General features: G+C 38.4%; 1 pseudogene; it reads left to right on the top strand.

The window, feature by feature from the left end:
- The first annotated feature begins 15,840 nt into the window (after positions 1-15,840).
- Positions 15,841-17,256, top strand: LOC144647567 (uncharacterized; annotated as a pseudogene).
- The last annotated feature ends 3,543 nt before the right edge of the window (positions 17,257-20,799 follow it).

Genomic DNA, 20,799 nt, shown 5'->3' with positions numbered 1-20,799 from the left:
CAATGTATACCATAAAATTACTCAAAAACAACCCCCTTACCACCAACAGAAAAGGTTTGGATAAGGGATAAAACACTCTCCCCTGTTTGATATATTATTTCTCAAACTCAGTAAGACAAAGAAAATCCCAACCGTGAATGAAGTTTGGATACCCGGTCTTAATTAGCATAGATTTTACGATCTTATTTCTCCGTTTACTCCTCATTTTTTGTTTCGATTGAAAAGATATATCAAACACTCTAGAAAGTGTTTCATCGGCTATCCAAACACCTCGAATTTCGTCAAAAATACTCCGCTGCGCGTCGTATTTTCAACTCTCTTCTCGGTGTTTGGATATCCCGATGAGACACTGTCTCTCGTGTTTGATATATTTCTTCAACTATGACCGAGCAATACAAGACTGACCAGTGATTGAGCAGAAACTTCGGCTGGCAACCTTTCCCCGACTGAAAGTATTTAGTGGCATTTCGTTGATCTCCATTATTGATTTATCGATTTGCTTACCTATTGATATGCTCCCTGTTTCAATACTCCCTTGAGATGTCGGCTGCGAAGTTTAATGTTCCAAATATTTGCATGGTCGATCTCCGATCATGTAAACTGAATCACCGATTTCACTAACGATGAATATTGGTAGAAATCGCGGGTTCCCTCAAATGTCTCCAAGCATGTTTCAATAATGTTCGGGATAATTTTGCTCTGGTATTACACCGTTTCATGCACTAGAAGAGTAGAACACACAACATATTTTAATATGTTGCGTGCATATGAAGTCACGCTTCGCAGTACCCCAATGGGAGCAGTCAACCGAGGAAAGAATTATTAGAAGAATAATTTACGGCCATAGTGTAAAGATGCTTACAACTTAATCACGTCAGATTAACCGATTACTGAGATTAGCTATATATACCATAAAATCCCCCCCCCCCCCCCAAAAAAAAAAGGTATAACCGACTAAGACGTAAAAATTCATCCAACAGAAAGCCCTCCAGAATGTACGCCTATGGGCTTATAATTATATCGTTTGAGCCTTCAAAGAGCAACAAAATTATTCCTATTAATATTGTATAAAGCCCCATGTTGTTAAGGTTGTTTTGTCTATGAATGTGTAATTACATTAATTGAGACTCCAGAAGAGTCCATTGGTACCAAACATTACATAACTTTATTATTGCAAAACAATGCATCTATTGCATTATGCAAAAACTACGATTGGAATTTTTTGCAGTTTAATTCGAAATCGAACAATTATAATGAAATTCTTGTCGCGCGCAGGGCCATAACCAGACCTTTGCCATAGACGAGGCAAGATCTTTCTAGGGGGGTTCTGGGGGTATATGCCTCCAGAAAATTTTGTAATCTAGAGGCTCTGAAACTCTTAAAGAGACATTTTTCATGACGTTTTTCTTCAGGAAAATCAATTTTGTTCGACTGGGAATTATCTCTCAACAAAACTTATTGTGGTTTTAATTTTGGGTAAAAATCTAGACTAGGCTAGTGCCTCGTCTCTTGCCAGTTACAGCCCTGGTGGCGAGTTAAGGAATATCTCGACGCGTTTTCTCTAGCTTGTATATTAAAGTCTTCAAGTTTTAATGAATTGAAATTTTTTTCTGTTAAAATAAAAAGGAAAACAAACATTATATCAAACTTCAAATAACTAGTATATTTTTCACATTGATCTGTAAAAGGAAGACTGGTAAGAAGCTGAAGAAAACGGTATGTCATAATTTTATGTTATCATTTTCATCGTGCCCTGATCTGCATAAAATGAGCTCCATCCCAGTGATATCTGAAGTTCGAGATTGCCATCCTAACTTGCCACTCACACCAAGACCTAGTAAATGAACTGTTACGTTTTGTTTGCAAACATCTAACGGTAGAATAGTTGTACTATATCCGAGAAGACTTCAAGGTGATTCTTGTGAAGCAAACGAACAATTCATATTTATAAGAGTGTTAGTCTCGAATGAAACGTGGTAACATGAACTGAAAATGACAAAAGTTTCGTGTCGACCGGGAGAAATAACGTCGCGTGGTTTCTTCTTTTAGTACCTTTAATCATTTCTACTAAGACCGCCTTATATATTAAATTTATATTCTCACTTTTCAACCAAACTAAACTAATATCAAACAAAACAAAATCAAAGCAATACTTACGTAATACGACTAGCTTTTCGCAGGAAATACAGCCTACGGTAACTATTGATCATGACTTTAATTAACATAATTATTTCGAAATTAATTTCTAACACATTTGCTGGAGTTTCTACTCTTTTTAAATTAATTAAAGTACAACTATTTTATCTTGAAATGTAATTTTATCGATGTTATGTGATGTTTTAGTATGATTTAATTTTGGCAGGAAAATAGTCTTAAAAAAGAGCGATCAGAAGCATTTTTCGTGAAAAAACAGTTTCTTGTGCCAATCAATAATTTCTTGTTTTGATTAACAAGGGTATGGACTGTTATAAAACGGCTTTTAATTAAAAAAAAAAACCACCGCACTTTTTAAAAACAATAAAATTTGAAAACCCCCGAAATTCACACTGTTGCAAGGCACAAGCTACCAGTCTTCGGAGTCGGACATCCATGAATTCGAATGTTTCAACTTCGCGTAAACAGTTTGTTAAAGTAGAGGAAGGCCTGTCGTCAAATCGACCCTTGCTTCGCGGGGTGCCTCAGGGGTCAGTACTGGGCCCACTGCTGTACCTCATCTACACTGCACCGATTGCTGATATCATCAAGCAGCACAACTTGCTATATCATCTGTTTGCTGATGACACGCAACTTTATATATCCTTCAAGACTGATTGCTGTGTTGACCTTGAAGAAGCAAAGTTGCGTGTTGAACGCTGTGTTGAAGAAATAGATCGTTGGATGTGTAACAACTTATTGAAACTTAACCAGGACAAAACTGAACTAGTCGTCATTAGCTCCAAATTTCGACATTTCCCTGATCTTGAACATATTCGGGTTGGAGATGAGTACATTGCCCCTAAGTCTTCTGCACGCAACCTAGGAGTCATCATTGACAATTGCCTTTGTATGGAACAACATGTGAAAAAGATATGCAATGAGGCAAATTACCATCTCAGGAACATATCAAAGATTCGCAAATATCTCACTCAGGACTCTGCGGAAATTCTCATTCACGCTTTTATTGGTTCCAAGCTCGACTATTGCAACTCAATTCTGTATGGTATTCCGAAAAAGTTAATTTGTAAATTACAGCGTGTTCAGAATACAGCTGCTCGCATTGTCACGTTAACAAGGAAATATGATTCTATTACCCCAATAATGTTTAAGCTACATTGGCTACCCGTACAATTCCGTATTATTTTTAAACTACTGTTAATAGTCTACAAAGCACTCAACGACAAAACACCATCCTATGTTTCTAGTATGCTAAGTTTTAGAAAGTTCTCTCGGTCACTACGTTCCAGTGACCAAGAACTGCTAACTGAGCCCATGGCTAAACTCAAGACCTACGGAGACCGGGCGTTCAGCACTGCTGCGCCAAGGCTGTGGAACAACCTGCCACTGAGCATCCGAAAATCGGCATCAGAAGACATTTTTAAGAAGAACCTAAAAAGTTATCTTTTTAAAGAAGCCTATGACATTTAATTTTTATTTCTTATACACGTTTACTTTAAGTCCAGTTAAATAATCATGATATTTTTAGTTTTTAAAATTTTAACTTTTAAAACTTCACTCTCTGCATGTATAGATATTTTAGCTCAATAGATTAATTTAGTTAGGTTTTTTTATATTTTATTTTTATATTTTAGCATAGTGATTGTAAAGCGCTATGAAAGATTAGCTAAATAGCGCTATAGAAATGATTATTATTATTATTATTATTATTATTATTATTATCATTATTATCATTATTATCATTATTATTATTATTATTATTATTATTATTTACTAGCTTTTCTTTTCTTTTAATAATCACCATTTGTAAAATTTGATTTTAAAATAAAGAAAAAATTAATTACCGGTCATTTGCTCCCAGGCCTCTCGGACTGGGAATCACTTCTGTAGGTCGTCGAGACAATGCTCATCGGACCAGATGTTATAGACCATTACAAGGTACGTAATACGGCATATTTCGAACAAATGTTTTTTCCCGATATTTGTTCTGTTAATATATAGATAGGCATATCAGAGTTGACCTCTCTAGTGATGAACATTTGTTCGAAATATGCCGTATTACGAACCATTTTTATAGTTGTTATGTAACGTTTGATATGATATGGCAAGTCACGTTTTAAATTTGTTATCAGTGTTCTTACTAATTCTCGAACGCACTTAATTTCGCAAATATTCGGGAGCCGAATTTTGCGAGTACTTATTATCGCGATTGCAAGAAAAAATAGAGCAACAGTGTATTAGATTTCGCGATTTTGTCAGTGTTTTATGGATCAGTCGTCAAATACTGAGGAACCACTGGAAATTAACAAAGGTCTGGCTCAATGTAACTACAAGGAGCCTGCAAATTAACGAAAAAAATTTTTTGACTATACAAAAGAGGTTAATTTTGGCCGATTTTTAGCTGAAGAAAACAGCAATCAGGGGAAGGGTGCTAGACGAAACAAGACGAAAAGAAATTTTCAAGGAAGGGTAGATATTTGCATTTCCAAACATTTAAAATTTTTATTGTTTTGGTATATATGGTATTAATTTTCGCGTGTAAAGATTAAGCGCAATGTTTTCTTCGCGCGTTTTAAATTTCACGATTATTTTGAAATCGCGAAATTTAGTAAGAATAAGGTATGTAAAGTTGTTTATCAGGATCTGCTAAGTGTTGACAGCTTTTCATTGCAAACACTCGCCTTTAAAACCTTAAGTGTCGACGCGTTTGTATTTGGAAACGTATTCATCACCCACAGCAAAAAGTATTCCCTTGGGAGTTTACGAGAACTGACTAATCGATTCACTGAGTGGAATTAGTCCCACCCTCAATGCTCCTATTTTCGGCTTAGTCGTATTACGTTATAACGTCATTCGAAGGTATAAGCTTCTTACTATTTTTAATCATTTCATTAAGATCCCAACATCACGATGTACAGTTAAAAAGAGCGAAATATAAAATATCATAATTAGTATTGTGTTATTTGATTGCATGCTTTAGTTTTTATATTGCTTTTATCAGCCTATGTCCGCCTTGTTAAATTTGATTTTGCGTACGTAATCATGGGTATTAACAATGTGACGTCATTTTTTAAATTGCGTAAGTATTTTTGACTTTCAGCATATTTCCATCGCTTATTTCGTCAGACGACGCTCAAAACAATTCGATTGTACCGTATATTTGACTTAAAATTGAGAAGAACTTTTACTGTGTAATTTTGAAGCTAAATTTCATTGTAATATGATCATTACGTGTCTGTTTCAAACCTGATAGTACAAAGTTTTAAGTTAGCGAGAAGCAAAGAGAAACCAATTCAACACATGATGAAATGTGTCAAGCTGATCATGACGTTCTCCACGAGTATAATTTATTCAAAGAAGTTCCAGTAGAGCCTCGTACTTAGCACAGCAAGAATTAATTATTACGGCATTTTTTTCTGGCGTATATTTAGTGTGGTAAAGGGGGAGGGGTGTGGACCACGGTTCACGGAAATAAAATGGCCCCTAAACAATTCACACGAAAATTGCAATAAAATTGGCATTTCGGGCTCCACGGAAAATAAAAAAGAACGTTTTGGAAAATCACGGCTTCTATGGAAATCAAGATTTACGAGTAAAAAATAGCCATTTTGCACTTTCAAGGGAAATAAAAAGGGCCGGTCACCGATCACGAAAATACCCTTTACCAATCTCTATATTTTTGAACAAGGCCACTAACGTTTTCCTGAAAAGTATATCTAGACATGTACAAAGATAAAAGAAAATAAGAAAAATTTATTAGAAACACAGCAAATGAAAGTTTTATCTCAGTGAACAAGTGTGACGTTTCAACCAGTGTTAGGGTGGTCATCATCTTCAGATGTGAGGCTTGACCATAGTTGTGTGGAGCCCAAATCTCTCGGTGAGTGTTCTCAAATTATGAAAATTAATATTTGAGAAGATTTATGTCGCTGAGTTCAATGTTTATTTTTTTCTCGTGTGTCGTTACCTTGCCTTCGAGTTGTAGTAATGACATTTTTAACTGGTGGTAAATAATTGAAATGTCTATGTATAAGAGTTACCATACTCTTTCCATTACTGTATTGCGGCACGTTACTTTTCAATGCTGTTTCTTCCTTCGATACTTGTACTCTTTCTTCCTTAATTTGATTTACAGTGGCGCTGATTTTCGCCGCCGATGAATCTGAGCGGCCCATCGTTAATTCACAAAACTGTTCTTGTCTTGTGGTCCCAACTCTCGGTATACCTTCTTTTATGTCGTGGGCTCTTCCACTCTTGGCCATTTCGCTGACACTGGTTGTCGAGTGATCTCTTCTCTGAATTACATTGGAAGTCATAGGGAAACTATACCATTCGGCGGGGCATTTAGCCGCCTTGGAACAATTCGATCCCATTTCATTCGCTTGAACTCTGTTTGGCAAGAGAAGGAGAAATTCTGACCTGTTAATGTAAAAGAAATCCGTTATTGTCATTAATACGAATGCGTTGCTGTTATATGTTTTGACAGTCTTTGTAAGGCGATGCTAATTGTTACTAAGAAAAGTCGGTTACTTAAAAAAAAAAAAAAAAACAGGTAGCAGGGCCAAATAAATTCACAAAATGAAAAACTACCTGAACCTCAGTTACAGGGGAATTCTCTCCCTAGAAATGCAATACTGTATCACTGGCGAATATGTCTCTCAGTAAATGTAAAAATAATTTGCGGTTGGTATAAACGAATGTTAAAAATGGATATTACGTAATGACGTCACTAGAAGGTATAAGGCTTCTTACTATTTTTAATCACTTGGTCAATAATTTGGACCCAAACATCACGGTCTACACTTAAAAAGAGTGAAATTTAAAGTATCTACTAATAAGTATTACACCAAAAGAATAATTTTAATTGTTATTTTATTGCCTTAAGTTTTCATATTACTTTTTTCAGCCTATGCTCCGCTTGTTAAATTTCACATGTGAAAATGATTAAGTGAATGGGTATATATATTGTATCATTGACTTACAATATGACGTCATTTTTTTGCGTAAATTTTTTGTAATTTTCAGTATACTTCCATCGCTTATTTTACATGACGACGCTGAAAACAATTCTTCTTGTACATAACTCACTTTATATTGACAAGAACTCATACTGTGAAATTTTAAAGCTAAACTTTTTATAACGTGATCACAACATGTCTGTTTCGAACCTGATTGTACAAAGTTGTTTTCTTAAATGGAAAAAGCACACTACTTACAATACTAAATACACTCCTTACAATGCTAGTACAGAATTACTTACTACATACCTACAAAGTTTTACGTCAGCGAGGAACAAACAGAAACCAGTCACGTGATGAAATGCGTCAAGCTGACGTACTTTACGAGCCTAATCTATTCTGAGCCGTTTGAAAAATATTTCATAGCCTCGTACTAGGCCTCGTATTAAGTACAGCAAGGATTAACTGGTACATTATTTTTCTGACGTATATTCTTTGATCACGACCACTTACGTTTCCTTAAAAAAATTTCTCTATGTTTTTTGTCAGTACTTTTCGTATTGCCACCTGCAGTCATGATCAGGTCTAATTTTTTTCAACGTTTTTGCGAGCTGAGCATAACGATAACTCAGGGAAGTATGACTATCGCAAACACTTACGGAACCTGTACGATCGTAAAGATATGGACACTAACGTTTCATCTCGTTTTCAGATTTCCTCTCACCAAAGATTGAGAAGATCTGGGTACGAGATTAACTGATACGAGCAAATGACAAACGTAATACCGAATGCAAAATAATAATGAGTCCAAAACGCTTTGCCCTAGTGTACATAGGGCCTAAAACTAGATTTTAAAAATAAAAAAAATTCTTCGAAACACAGCCAATGAAAGTTTCATCAAAAATCATTTTCAGTGGTAAGGCTCGTTCGCAGTTGTGTTGAGCCCAAGTCTTTTGCGGCCAACAGCAGAATATGTTGCCTCATTGGTGCTCCAGCCGGAGGGGGATGCTCGCGAGGGCATACCCACACCACTCCCCCTCCACCATGTTTTTCTCCATGGATCTCCTTCGTCCTCTTATCCACAAACTCTCGCACTCAGTTCTGAAAAACTTTTCTTGATTATTTCCCCCTGTTTACAAATAATTCATGTACCTTTACCGTGATCTTCTGCGGAAAATTTTGAAAAATAACAATTGAGAAGAGTAATTCCGTTGAGTTCATCGTGTTTGTCGCCAGCGTTGTGTATTGCATAAGGACCATCATTTAAGGCTGTTTATTTATACTCGTGCATCGTCATCTCGCCTTCGAGTCGCACTGCCAATGTCATTTTCAACTGGTTGTAAGTAACTGAAGTGTCTATTTAGCAGATTAACCATATTCCGGCCGTGAGTGTATTGTGGAACGACTTTACTTTTCTCGACTGTGTCCTCCTTCGATATTTCCGGGTTTTCATTCCTAGCTTTATTAATAGTGCCTATTTTCTCCGATGCTGAATCCAAGGGGTCCGTTTTTGATGTGGAATGCTGTTCTTGTGTTGAACTAACCCACCTGCCTCCATTTATTTTTTCGGCTCTTCCACTCTTCGCCATTTCGCTGCTGACTTTGGTTGTCGAGTGATCTTCGCTATGAATTGCATTAGATACCACGCAAACACTGGCACAGTCGAGGCATTTACCCGCCTTGGAACAATTCGATCCCATTTTATTCGCTTGAACTCCGTTTGGCAAGAGATGGAGAAATACTGAAATTTTAACGTGAAGGAAATCAGTAATTATAAGTAGCACTTACTGTAAGTGCGGTGCTGTTTGAATTTGACACGACTTCTAGACTGTACAGTCGCTAAGCTGGAAAGAAAACAATAATTAATTCACAAAAATTAAAACACGTGAAAACTTATACGCACGTGAAAAATGTTATGTAACAATTTAACAATTATGTAACAATTTTGATCCCTTAGTCAGCCTCCGTCATTTTCGCAACCTCGTTCCCAGAATGTTGTCATTATTTCGATGTCATCGAAATTATGAAAATTGTATGGTGAAGCGAAATTGTATTGCACATGCATTGCTGTAATTTGTGTTACTGGAAGTCTGTTTAATTACCTTTAACAGTTTTACAGTGATCTCTTTCGTTTAGACACGCACTGCGTTAAATATAATACCGAAACTCTCGTATGTCAACAAAAGAAAAGGCGTGGTTGACTAGGATCCTTTAAGGAGGCTCCGCAGTTATATCGGGCACACTTGTCTGTGACAAACTTTGAGCCATAACTTCTTAGGCCTTAACGCGATGGCTATAAAACTTTGAAAAAACTTTCACTTATCATTTAGTAATATTATGATAGAATTCAATTGAAAATTTAAATGTAGAAATCAGAAATCATAGAAATCACCCAAACAATCGTTCGTTAGAAATCGATACAAATCGTTAACAATGAAGAAACCATGAACTATAGGATAAGTGGAGTTCGTCTAAATATAAAGCCAATAACTAACCACTAAAGTCGTCTTTGTACTTTCGTTGAATTGTTGTTCGAATTAGTTTACAACACATGGGTAACCAAGTCCTGGATGCTAAACTGATTTGCATTTGGTGTTACGGCGAAATAAAAATATCACTGGGTAGGAAAAACTTTTACCGTTGCTAGGAGATTTTGGTTTTTGGCCAATCACTAAACCGAACAAACACTGGATATTGTTTCTAAATTTCGTGTTGAGCTCGTAAGATCAATAAGCACTTTCAATCCCCTGGTTAGGTTTGAAAAAGGCGACAAACTTGAGCCTTTCCCCACATGGAAGGTTATGCAAAAAAGTTTGGCAACCGGAAATGAATTTTCGTTCATTTTGGAGGTGTTAGCGGCTGAACGGAAGAAAAGATATGTAAATCTCAGATAGCTTTGTGGTCGTTATTTTCTTTTGCTATGGAGTTAGCTGAAGTTGTCTAACGTTGCCTAAACAAGCAACGAGTGACATTTTTACCGGTGTGGCACGCGCGGGAAAGCACAGGCGTTCAACTCTATGTGTGTGTTTGTTTGTGTGGTCACAACTTACCAATATGAATATTCAAATCTCTTCACTAATTGTTGTTGTGAATATTTAAGTTTCGAAAAATCGGCCTTTACGGCTGTGTTTTTGAAATAAAATAAATTAGAAATATTTCCGCATAGGGTGAGTTAGTTTTTATTTTGAAGAATTGAACCTTGCAAGCGCAGTTCTTTGATTTAATGTTTTCGACTCGTATATATGATACAATTATTTACATGCGGCGTGCAACTTTGACATCGGAGAATCCAGTACTGTTTCTGGAATTAAGCCGAAAAAATATATTTTCTCCGCTCACTAATTCTCACAACATTGGAAAGTTAGTTTAGAAAATAAAGAAAAGTTGTAAGAGCGGGCGAGCCTGTATTATTTCAATCTGTTTCAAAGGTGATGTTAATAGTTCGTAACTCCAATTCATACTCGCAAAATTCAACCATTTAATTAAGCAAGACTCCAACTACTCCGGGTAAACCAATGTTCACTACATCCCACTCCCTGTGTAACTGAATGGTCTCCTTTGGAGACCCCCCAGGTGGGCCACCTTTACCTTCCATATAAAGAGATGGCCACCTTTGGATCTTACGAGCTTCACACGATCGAAGGGATTATTTTCCTACCCATGGTATTATACACATAGTCCCAAATGCAAATTAGCCTAGCTTAAGGCATACCTACCCCCAAAGGAAATGGTTTTTGTTTCGGGGAGTGGGCACGGGCACTGCAATTGCAAATAAGCTTAGCATCCAGGACTTCTCGGTTCAACAAAAGCTTGGTTACCCATGTTTATTAAAACTAATTCGAAAAACGACTGAAGAAGACGAAGACTTAGTTAGTTATTAGTTTTATATTTAGACAAACTCCACTTATCCTATAGCTAATGGTATGACTCTCGCAAACTCTTACGGAACCTGCACAGTCGTGAAGATCTGGACACTAACGTTTAATCTCGTCCTCAGATCTCTCCTTACCAAGGAGTGAGAAGATCTGGGTACGAGATGAACTGATACTAGCAAATGACAAACAGAATAGTTTGTTAGTGGTTTGACGCTGACTTTGTTTTGATGTGATATTTCAAGACGTTTCGGCAATTGGTAAATCTGCTGGTGGTCTCTCGCACTTGTTTATGAAGGATGATGATAGTTGCTCTCGCGCAACACCGACTCACTCGTTTTGTTTCTTTTCCTTCCTGTGTTTTCCTTCCTGGAGCAGTGTACAAACTACGGATCTCTTATGGCACACAGGGTGATGAGATCACTGTCAAAGCCACCAGCAGATTTACCAATTTATGGCTTCGATTCGTGGTACTTCCTTATGTTCAAGGCATTTCCGAAAAGATTGGCCGTTCTTTAAGACAACAAGCGATCAAAGTCGCCTACAAACCGCTAAAAACTGTGAACAGTTTGTTTCCGCGCCCAAAGGCTCAACACGATGTTGACCGCCCAGGATCTGGCGTAGTTTACAAAATCAATTGCACCAACTGTAATTTTGTATACTGCGGTCAAACGGAGCGACCATTAAAGACCTGGATTGCGAAACACAAAAGGGCAGTTGTTCGTTCGACCATGAATCTAAGATCTCCTGTCATGTTCGTGAAAATAATCACCACATGGATTTTAATGCCGTCAATGTAGTTGGACATGAGCCGGACTATCACAAGCGACTCTTTTTGGAAGCCTGGTTATCCATTAAGGATCCACACTCTGGTAACGACCATGCTATCATCCCAGATGTTTACTTGTCCTTGTCACGCGCGCATGAGTCTCGCTCCACGTTCCTTCCTTTCAAACTTTACACGTTATTTTTAAAGCGCGCGCTAACGTGTTGCCTTTTTAAATCGTGTGTAACAGCTTTGATTATTTAACTAATGAAGGCTTAAGCAATAGCCGAAACGTCTTGAAAACTAAAATCAAAGCAAAGTCAGCGTCAAACCACTAACACACTGTGTCATCCCCTGACTACAATTACACTATTTCTAAACGACAAACGGAATACCGAATCCAAAATAACTGATGAGCCCAAAACACTTTGCCCTAGTGTATATAAGGCCAAAACTAGATTTAAGAAAAAAATAGAAAATTCTTCGAAACACATCCAACAAAAGTTTTATCAAAACAGGTTTGTAAGGCTTGTTCGCAGTTGTGTTGAGCCTGAGCTATAGGTAGTGGAGTTTTCTGGCCTTCTCACCATCTCTCTTCTCTTTGTGTCGTCGCCCGGTCCAGGCTTCCCCCTTCTCTTTCTGGTCCCCTGCCTCCCCACCTCTCCTTGGGGGCTCACTCTTCGACTTTCGTGGGCCCCCGGCTCGTCAGTCCCGCCCACCGGGCGGCCATCTCCCGGGGGGGCCTCGGGTCCTGTGCGACTTGAGTGAACTCATCACCTTGGTCTCCCCTCCCTTTTTCTTCTTCTGAGTGTGAGTGAGAGGCCATGTCCGACCACCCGCTCGGTCACGCTCACTCTCTCTCACTCGACACTTTTTTCTTATCGCCCGACGCGTTTCACAACAAATGATAGTTTGTGACCACACCCCATAATTCAACCCTGTTTTTCCCGTTCATCTCACGTTCACTCCACTCTACTCTCGCCTCCACAACACACACTCCGACACCCGGCGCCCTCTCCCACCTCTTCGTCCGGGGGCTCAGTCGCCCCCTCCGAGCTCGGATCGCTCCACTACCATTTTTGTTCGGTAGGAGGCAAAACAAATCTACAACAGTAAAACCCAGGTTTCGCCTAACACAATCAAATTATCATCCAGTCTTCTCGGTAATCCTGGTTACCCATGTTTGCGATCGAACAACAAAGTAGTAAAAAGAGTAGTAAAACTAGTGATATTGCTTAAGAAAACTCCACTATCCTATACTCTGGGAGCCCAAGTCTTTTGCGGCCAACGGCAGATTATTTTGCCTCATTGGTGCTCTAGCCCGAGGGGGATGCTCGCGAGGGCATACCCACACCACTCCCCCTCCACCGTGTTTTTCTTCACGGATCCCCTTCGTCTTCTGATCTTATCCACAACCTCTCGCACTCAGCTCTAAAATAGTCACTCTAGCTATTCTGAAGTACCATTCCCGCCATGTTTATTAATGATTCATGTCCATTTGACACGATCTCCTGCGGCAAAATAACATTTGAGAAGATAAATGTCGTTGAGTTAATCATGTAATGAATAAGGATCGTCATTTATGCCTGTTTATTTTTTCTCGTGCATCTCGATGCTTAGTTATCCTGCTTCGAGTCGTGCTGCGGATGTCATTTTCCACTGGCTGTAAGTAACTGAAATGTCTATTTAGCAGATTAACCATATTGTGGCCATGAGTGTATGGCGGCACTACTTTACCCTTCTTGACTGTTCCCTCCTTCGCTATTTCCGCGTTTTCATTCCCAGCTTCATGAATAGTGCCGTTGTTTTTCGCCGATGCTGAATACGTGGGATCCGTTTTTGATGCGGAATGCTGTTCTTGTGTCGTGGTACTAACCATTAACTTGCCTCCATTTGTTTCATCGGCTCTCCCACTCATTTCACTGAACATGTTTGTCGAGTGATCTTCGCTATGAATTGCGTTAGATACCACGCAGACGTTGGCACAATGGAGGTATTTACCCGCTTTGGAACTATTCGATCCCATTTTTAGCGGTTCGCTTGAACTCCGTTTGGCAAAAGATGAAGAAATACTGATATGATGATGTGAAGGAAATCTGCCACTGTTATTTATTAAACTCTACGGTGCGGTGCTGTTTGAAACTAACACGAGTTTCTAGTTAGTACAGTCGGTACTCGGGGTACTCTGTAAAGGAAACAAGAATTAGAATTAATTTATAAAAAAACACGTGAAAACTCTAAAGGCACGTGAGAAATGATTATGTAACAATTCCGAACGCATGTTAGTGATCCTGGTCACGGGCGCATTTGTCCGTGCCAAACTTTGAGCCATAACGCTTCCGGCCTTAACGCGATGGCTTTAAAACTTTGACTGGAAGCTTTCAACTTTTATTCAGTAATAAAATGATAGAATTCGATTTAACTTTGAAAAAGCATTTTGAGTGTTATTGGAGTTTCCAAATAATGCACACACACCGGGAATGAGCGGAACGAATGACTTATAGACTGTATGGGAAATTCACTTTAGTGCTAAATATTCTAAAAAAAGCTAATACTACATTGATGTAGCAATGTCTGTGTGTTTTTTGTTCAATCTGGGAAGGGGGAATTTAATGGCCTTCTAATATCGTTTCCCCCGCAGGAGTTTCTCCTCATAAAGCAAAGCAAGGCAGGTGACACCAGGGGACACCTGGCATCACAAAGCAAAGTACAGAATTGCCATTAAAAAAAGCACAGCCATAAGGCCAGACAACTTTCCCATCACATCAACTCGTCACTCCGATCGCACTGCGATTTTAGGCGGAGAAATTCCAAATGCGTTATGATGCGAGGGTTAATTATGGAAAGAAGCCTCAGTGCGGGTCACCTGCCTTGCTTCGGGCGCACTTTTCCGGGGAACCACGACCAACGACATGGGAAAGAACAATACAACAGAAACCTGTCTAAAATGGAAATAATTTGCCCCCAAATAGCATAAAAGGCACAAAGACAACGCTATGTTGAGGTAACTTGAGTGATGTTTATTTCTAGCATTAAAGCTTTATTTTAGCATATTTAAGCATTTTCCCATACATTTTTTTCTTATCTCTTTCATTTTCTTTCTATTTCTTTTTATTTTTTATAATATATAACTAGTGTACATATTTTAAATTTTACATTTTATTCAACTTCATGTATTGTTCACTGAAAAACCTCTTTAGGAGTGTTCAATAAAATTTTATCTTATCCTATTCTTATCCTAGTCTATAAATTGTTCGTTTCATAACATCGACGTTGCTAGTGTATCAACAGTCACTGAGCCTGGGCCAGTTGTGCCTAGTCCAGTCCCTGAATTCTCTCTTTCGCGCCAACGATTTCTTGCAATTGGATTAAAGTCATCCGTCGGATTTTTTAGCACTTATGCAGAATTCCCCAGCAGCGAATTGAGGTCCGCTTTGTTCAGCTCTTCGAATTTGTCGCAGATATTTTGCTCCCTGCAAGTCTCTTTTTAATATTACTTTAAGTGTGGCTCTGTGTTTGTTTATTTGGAGCTTTTTCCCGTTTAAGCTGTTCGATTTCTTCATCAGTTCTGATTTGAAAGCCTTTATATTGTGGCCATGACCTAAAAATCATTCTGTTTTTTTTTTTCGACGCGCTCACAAATTTGCCACGGTTTCATGATGCAAGTCGTGAAGTAAGTCGTGATCACGTGCAAGTCTAAAGTTTAAACTGTACGTGGTCGCCCTAGGGAGCTACAAAGTGACAGCGCATGCACGTGCACGTGCATTTCAGTTAGCGGGTACAACAATATGCTATTTTGTGGTTCTTGATATTCATTTCTGAAAATTATACTTAAACCATTATTCGCCGAAGGCGAAGAGAACATTGGTGAATACTTACCTCCGACTTCGCCTCTCCAAATATTCGCCAATATGTTCACTTCGCCTTCGGCGAATACCTAAATATTTGCACGGTCGACATACTCCGACGCTATAAAGCAGCCGGATAAGGGCGTAATTCCCAATAAGTTCTTTTTGTATTCGTGTGCATGTGTTACGCACTGTATGCGATGGTAATTTATTTTGCATTGAGATAGATAACCGCCACTAACATGTTTGCGATTGATATCATCGCCTTCGTTTCTCGATACAGTCCATACAGTACTGCCTGTATCGTCGCCACACTTTTGGCCGCTGTTTTTTTGTTTCGAGACTAGTATTTGTCTCGTTCTAGTGCGTCCGTGAAGGAAAAAGAAGTCCATTTCAACTTCTGTAGAAGACTAAGTCGTGCGGTTGGATCCCTGGAAAAAGAACTTATCAATGCTGCTGACAAACGACACATTCCAAAGATTGTGGTTCTTCTGCGTCTTAAATCACGAGTACACCTGGATCCCGACATGGTTAGGCAAGCATTAGTGTTGCTCGCTAAACGCTACCCACCTATGAGGATGAAGATATGCCAAGAGTCACGAAACAGCGGGCCGGTCACCGATTACCTCACTGAAGTGGAAGACCCGAGTGAAATCAACTCCTAAGCAGTGAAATACTTTAATGCCAGTGATCTTGAACTTTTTGAACTTTTTGAGCGGGAGTTCGAGACGTCTTTAGATCTCAACTTCGGGCCCCTGTGGCGTGCTCTTCTTTTAGATGAAGTTCACGTTGAAGGGGCAAAGAACATTTACAAAAACGCGCTTGTATTTACCTTCCTTCATGTCATCACAGACGGTCGATCAATCGCTCTAATGTGTGACCAAGTTTTTCGCTACCTCACTATGAAGTACAAAGGCCAAGAGTTTCAAGTCGAAAATATGCCGTTCCGTCCGTCCACAGGAGTTCTGCTGCGACACCGTTGCACTCCTTCTGTATTAGACAAAGTGGTTTTTAGCGTGTCTTCATGGGTGTCACGTTTAAGGGAAGCCCTGAAGATTCCCAGGCCACAAAATCTTTACCTGGCCACCTATCCACCAGTGTTTACCCGCGCCCCGGCAGCACCCGATACAACGTCGGTTGTGTATCGAGAGTACTCCGTCGAAGAGACACTTGAATTAACCAAGTCATGCAAAATGTTTAAGTGCTCAGTTCATGGAGCCATTACGGCAGCCTTGCATATTGCTATGTCCAAGATACTACACAAAGGAAAAGATGGAACGTCAAGTGATCCCGTGTGCATCAAATCAAGCTGCAACATTGATGTCAGGAAGGAATGCCGACCCGAGATCGAGAGCAACGAGTTTGTGTTGTGTGTGAGCAGTTTCCGTACAAAAATCAAGGTATCGCCCAAGATCAACGACTTCTGGAAGTTTGCCAAGGAATGTACTCGGCAAGTGCAGTGGACGTTCCTAACTGGCGAGCACCTAAAATTCCTGAAGCAATGCCACCTGCAATTGGAAGCAGCTGGGCAGAAGAAGACAGCACCACGAACCCAGCAAGATCTGAGGATCTTTAATTTGTCCAACCTTGGGCGATCGGAGTGGAAGTCAGCAGAAAATGGGACATACTTACAATGGACAGTAATGAATTCAGCGTGAAATTTAACAGAAGAATTTAAATTTTTAATCGGTTGGTCAGTTCTTTCTCCTTATAACGTGAAATTCCATTTTCACGACTTTTTGAAGTCGTGCTCACGATAGTGCCCTTAACAGTCAATCAAAGTTGAAAAGCAACCTCTAACGGTTAATATTTTGGCTTTTTACGACTAACGGTTTATTTCTTTCCCTTATGGTTAACAGAATTATTACAAATTATTTTCCATTGTCTCTAAAAGTTAAAAATTAATTTCCATTGGTATGTGTTGATTTTGATTATTAGTTTGTCAAATCTGATACAACAAACCTTACCAGCTGAAAAAACAGTGAAGTCAATAGCTATATTCTGACCAATGAAAATCATTGCTTCACGATCGCGCGCGAGTGCATGTGATTTAGTTAATGTACCTTACACTACCCGATAGATAACGTCTTTCTGTTGAGTCGAAACCCATTTGAACTAACTCACTGAAGTTTGTGTTATGTATCACTTCATGTTTGCCTTTTCGGCTTACAGCTAGAAAAACATTAAGTACCTTCCATTATAAATAATTCTGTATCGTAAGTTATCTGAATGCCTTATTTCCTAATTTCTTATCATCATTTCTGTGAAAGATATTAGCCATAAACTTTACATATAATTATTTGTAGTCAGTGCTCTAACATTTTCGTATATATATCTTAGAGTAAATGGCGAAAGAGCCAGGTTTTAAATTGTTTCCTCAACCATTTTAAAATTTTCAAAATTAGTCAAAAGAAATTAATATAGTTGGGCATATTTTGTTGACCAACCCGGAAACAAATTCATAACACCACTTTTATTCTAATACAAACAACTATATTTCAAACGCATATTAAACAAGATTTTTTGTTCTGGCATCATTTATTCAAATTTGAAGTAGTTTCTCACCTTCTGCTCGTAACACAACGTTCGTAAAGAGAGGCTCGACTTATGTTTTAAAATGGCGACGAGGAGCGGCGATCAAATGACGATATTTTGTTCTTTCTTTTTTCACTTCAGTCTTTGAGAGAAGGCATCAAAATATAAACAAAGGGTAAGCGAGTAGACGTTCAATTTGATGTTTTAAAATTACATTTTTTTAAAGATTTTTATTAGAATTTCAAATCAGGTATTTAGGTGAAAATCGGGTGACTTCTTTTGAGTTATTTAGGAATTGTTTAAGATCTCGTTGAAAAAAGGTTTTTACAAGCAAACAAGATCAAAAAATAATTTATTTACCGTAGTACGTGGCACCACTTATAACTGATCACCTATTTACATAACTGTCGAGAAGTTGAAGAGATTTTCCCGGCCATAAGATTTTATGCGAAGCGACGACCATTATCATGTTTTTGTTTTTTCAACTTTTGGCACGATCTAGCTAGCGAAAATGTATTGTCACTGCTGATAAGGGCGCCTAACAATGAGCAACTTGCCAAGATTTAGAATGATTTGTCAGTAACGAGTAAAGAAATAGCTCTGCAAAGTTGCGAAATGTTACAGACGTTTGTATGGTGGGGGCACAAACTTCCCCCCCCTACCCCACCCCCCCCCCCCCCCAGCTTACAAACGTCTGTAACATTTCGCAACTTTGCAGATCTTTTTTCTTTACTCGTTACTGACAAATCATTCAAAATCTTGGCAAGTTGCTCATTGTTAGGCGAACCCATATCTTCTTAATTTTTCAGGATATCACTCTAAAACGTAGCAAGTTTACTGAATCCAATGCGCTCTTTTCAGCGGAGTGAATTGATTTTCGCCAACAAGTCCAGATCAAAAGTTGAAAAAGGGTCTCACATCAGTTGAAATTCGTGGCAACTATTTTAATAGTTATTAAAGGTAATTCCCTAGAAATAGAACTGCTCATAGATTTCCAACCAAACTTTGCCAGTTGGTTGTTTACCTAAAGGGAAGTCAAATTTTGAATTAAAAAAAGGGGTTCGTTTAGGAGCAGGAAGACCTTGTATTTACCATATAATTCCTTATATTTCCTTTGCGAGTACTGCTGAAAGTGCACGTTTTCGGTGATAATGTATTATTTTGCTATAGAAATTGACGTGTATTCATTTTATAGAAAGAATTTGATCGCTACTTTCGAACTAAGAGAAAAAAACGATAGGTCACTGAACTCGATTACGAGAAAACGATGATTTCTCTCTCTCGTGAGCCAAGCCGCATAGAAAAAAGCCGCCATTTTGTTAATGTGCGCGCGCTAATTCTGCGCAGTAAGGATGCGTAATGCAATACTAGGGAATCACCTTAAACACTAAAAAGTGTTTGCAGAAACCACTCATCCGAGAAAAATGAAGGTTGAAGATTGTCAGTTTTGTTTTTTCGTGATTTCCTCGTCTTGGTTCTGACCAGCTTGTGCTACGTGTGTTAAACGTTCGTATATTTAACTTATTGACTAAGCTGGTTTTTAAAGACCGGCTATTCACTTGTCAAATGAAAACCATACAACTGGAATGAGCGGAATTTTTAGTTTATATTGTACTTTTCCTTTTTTAAAGCTTGCACAAACAATCAAATCCGATATCGATATTAGCGTATGTAGAAATCGCAGCCTGTTTCTGCAATTTTGACCACGTTATTCCAGCACGATTTCTACCCAAGAAATCATTGTATGTACGCCGTTCGAAGAACAGCTTTGTCTGACCTCTTGTTTTCGACTTCCAGCGCAACGCAACATCATTTTGTACTAAATTATACCGGCTGAATCGCAATGTATGTAATTGCATTTGTTTTGCGCACTTGTGCTCTCAAAATTCCTCATCTGTTAGATGCAAATGAGTACAAACAATGTACACTGGGCGCTGGAATTGCTCAATGGACATAAAAACGTTCTCGCGTTACAATGGACAAGTATTAAACAGCCCACCTGATTCGTCCACACTCGCTTCTCATCGTAAACTTAAAGTTAATTTGAACAGCTGTATTTCGCCGGACTGGAAAAAAAACTGGGTAAAATGTTGTGCAGGCAATTAAAGGGGGAATATTGCGGCGATTTTGCTGCAGGCTTCATGGGTGGATAACGGTGCTAAAATATAGTATCTTTTAATCTTTAAGTTACTATTTCAGCACTTTGCTTAAACATAAAATGCGCCTAGAACACGAGAAGAAAGCTAAATGAAAGTCTTTTGTCGAAGGAAGAGCAAATGGTAATTTGATTTAAGGAATTTTTCCAAGACACAACAGCAGAATTTAAAAAAAGTCTGCCCGACTTTTTCACTTCAGATTTAAGTCTTGTACATGTGTAACACCCCTTAAACATCTTTCTTGTACAAGTATTTTTTTTTAACAAAAAGATATCTTATTGCTTTTTACTTTTGGAAGTCATGTTCATGATACGGTTCCCCTTTAACAAGATATTTTAAGACACTTCAAATGTCACAGTGTGATTTTGTAAAACAGATATTAAGTACGTAATATTGCGTAGCGTCCTTTTCTTGAATTCAACATCACGGTGCTTCCTTCAGTTTTTCAGAGCAGATAAATAAGCACGATAAGTTTACAAAATTGTGATTTAAAATAGATTTGAATTTATA

Source organism: Oculina patagonica, chromosome 3 (genome assembly GCF_052425735.1).
Source record: "Oculina patagonica isolate OP01 chromosome 3, crgOcupat, whole genome shotgun sequence".
NCBI lineage: Eukaryota > Metazoa > Cnidaria > Anthozoa > Scleractinia > Oculinidae > Oculina > Oculina patagonica.
The sequence above is the reverse complement of the archived record's forward strand: the minus strand, read 5'-3'. Positions and strand labels throughout refer to the sequence as shown.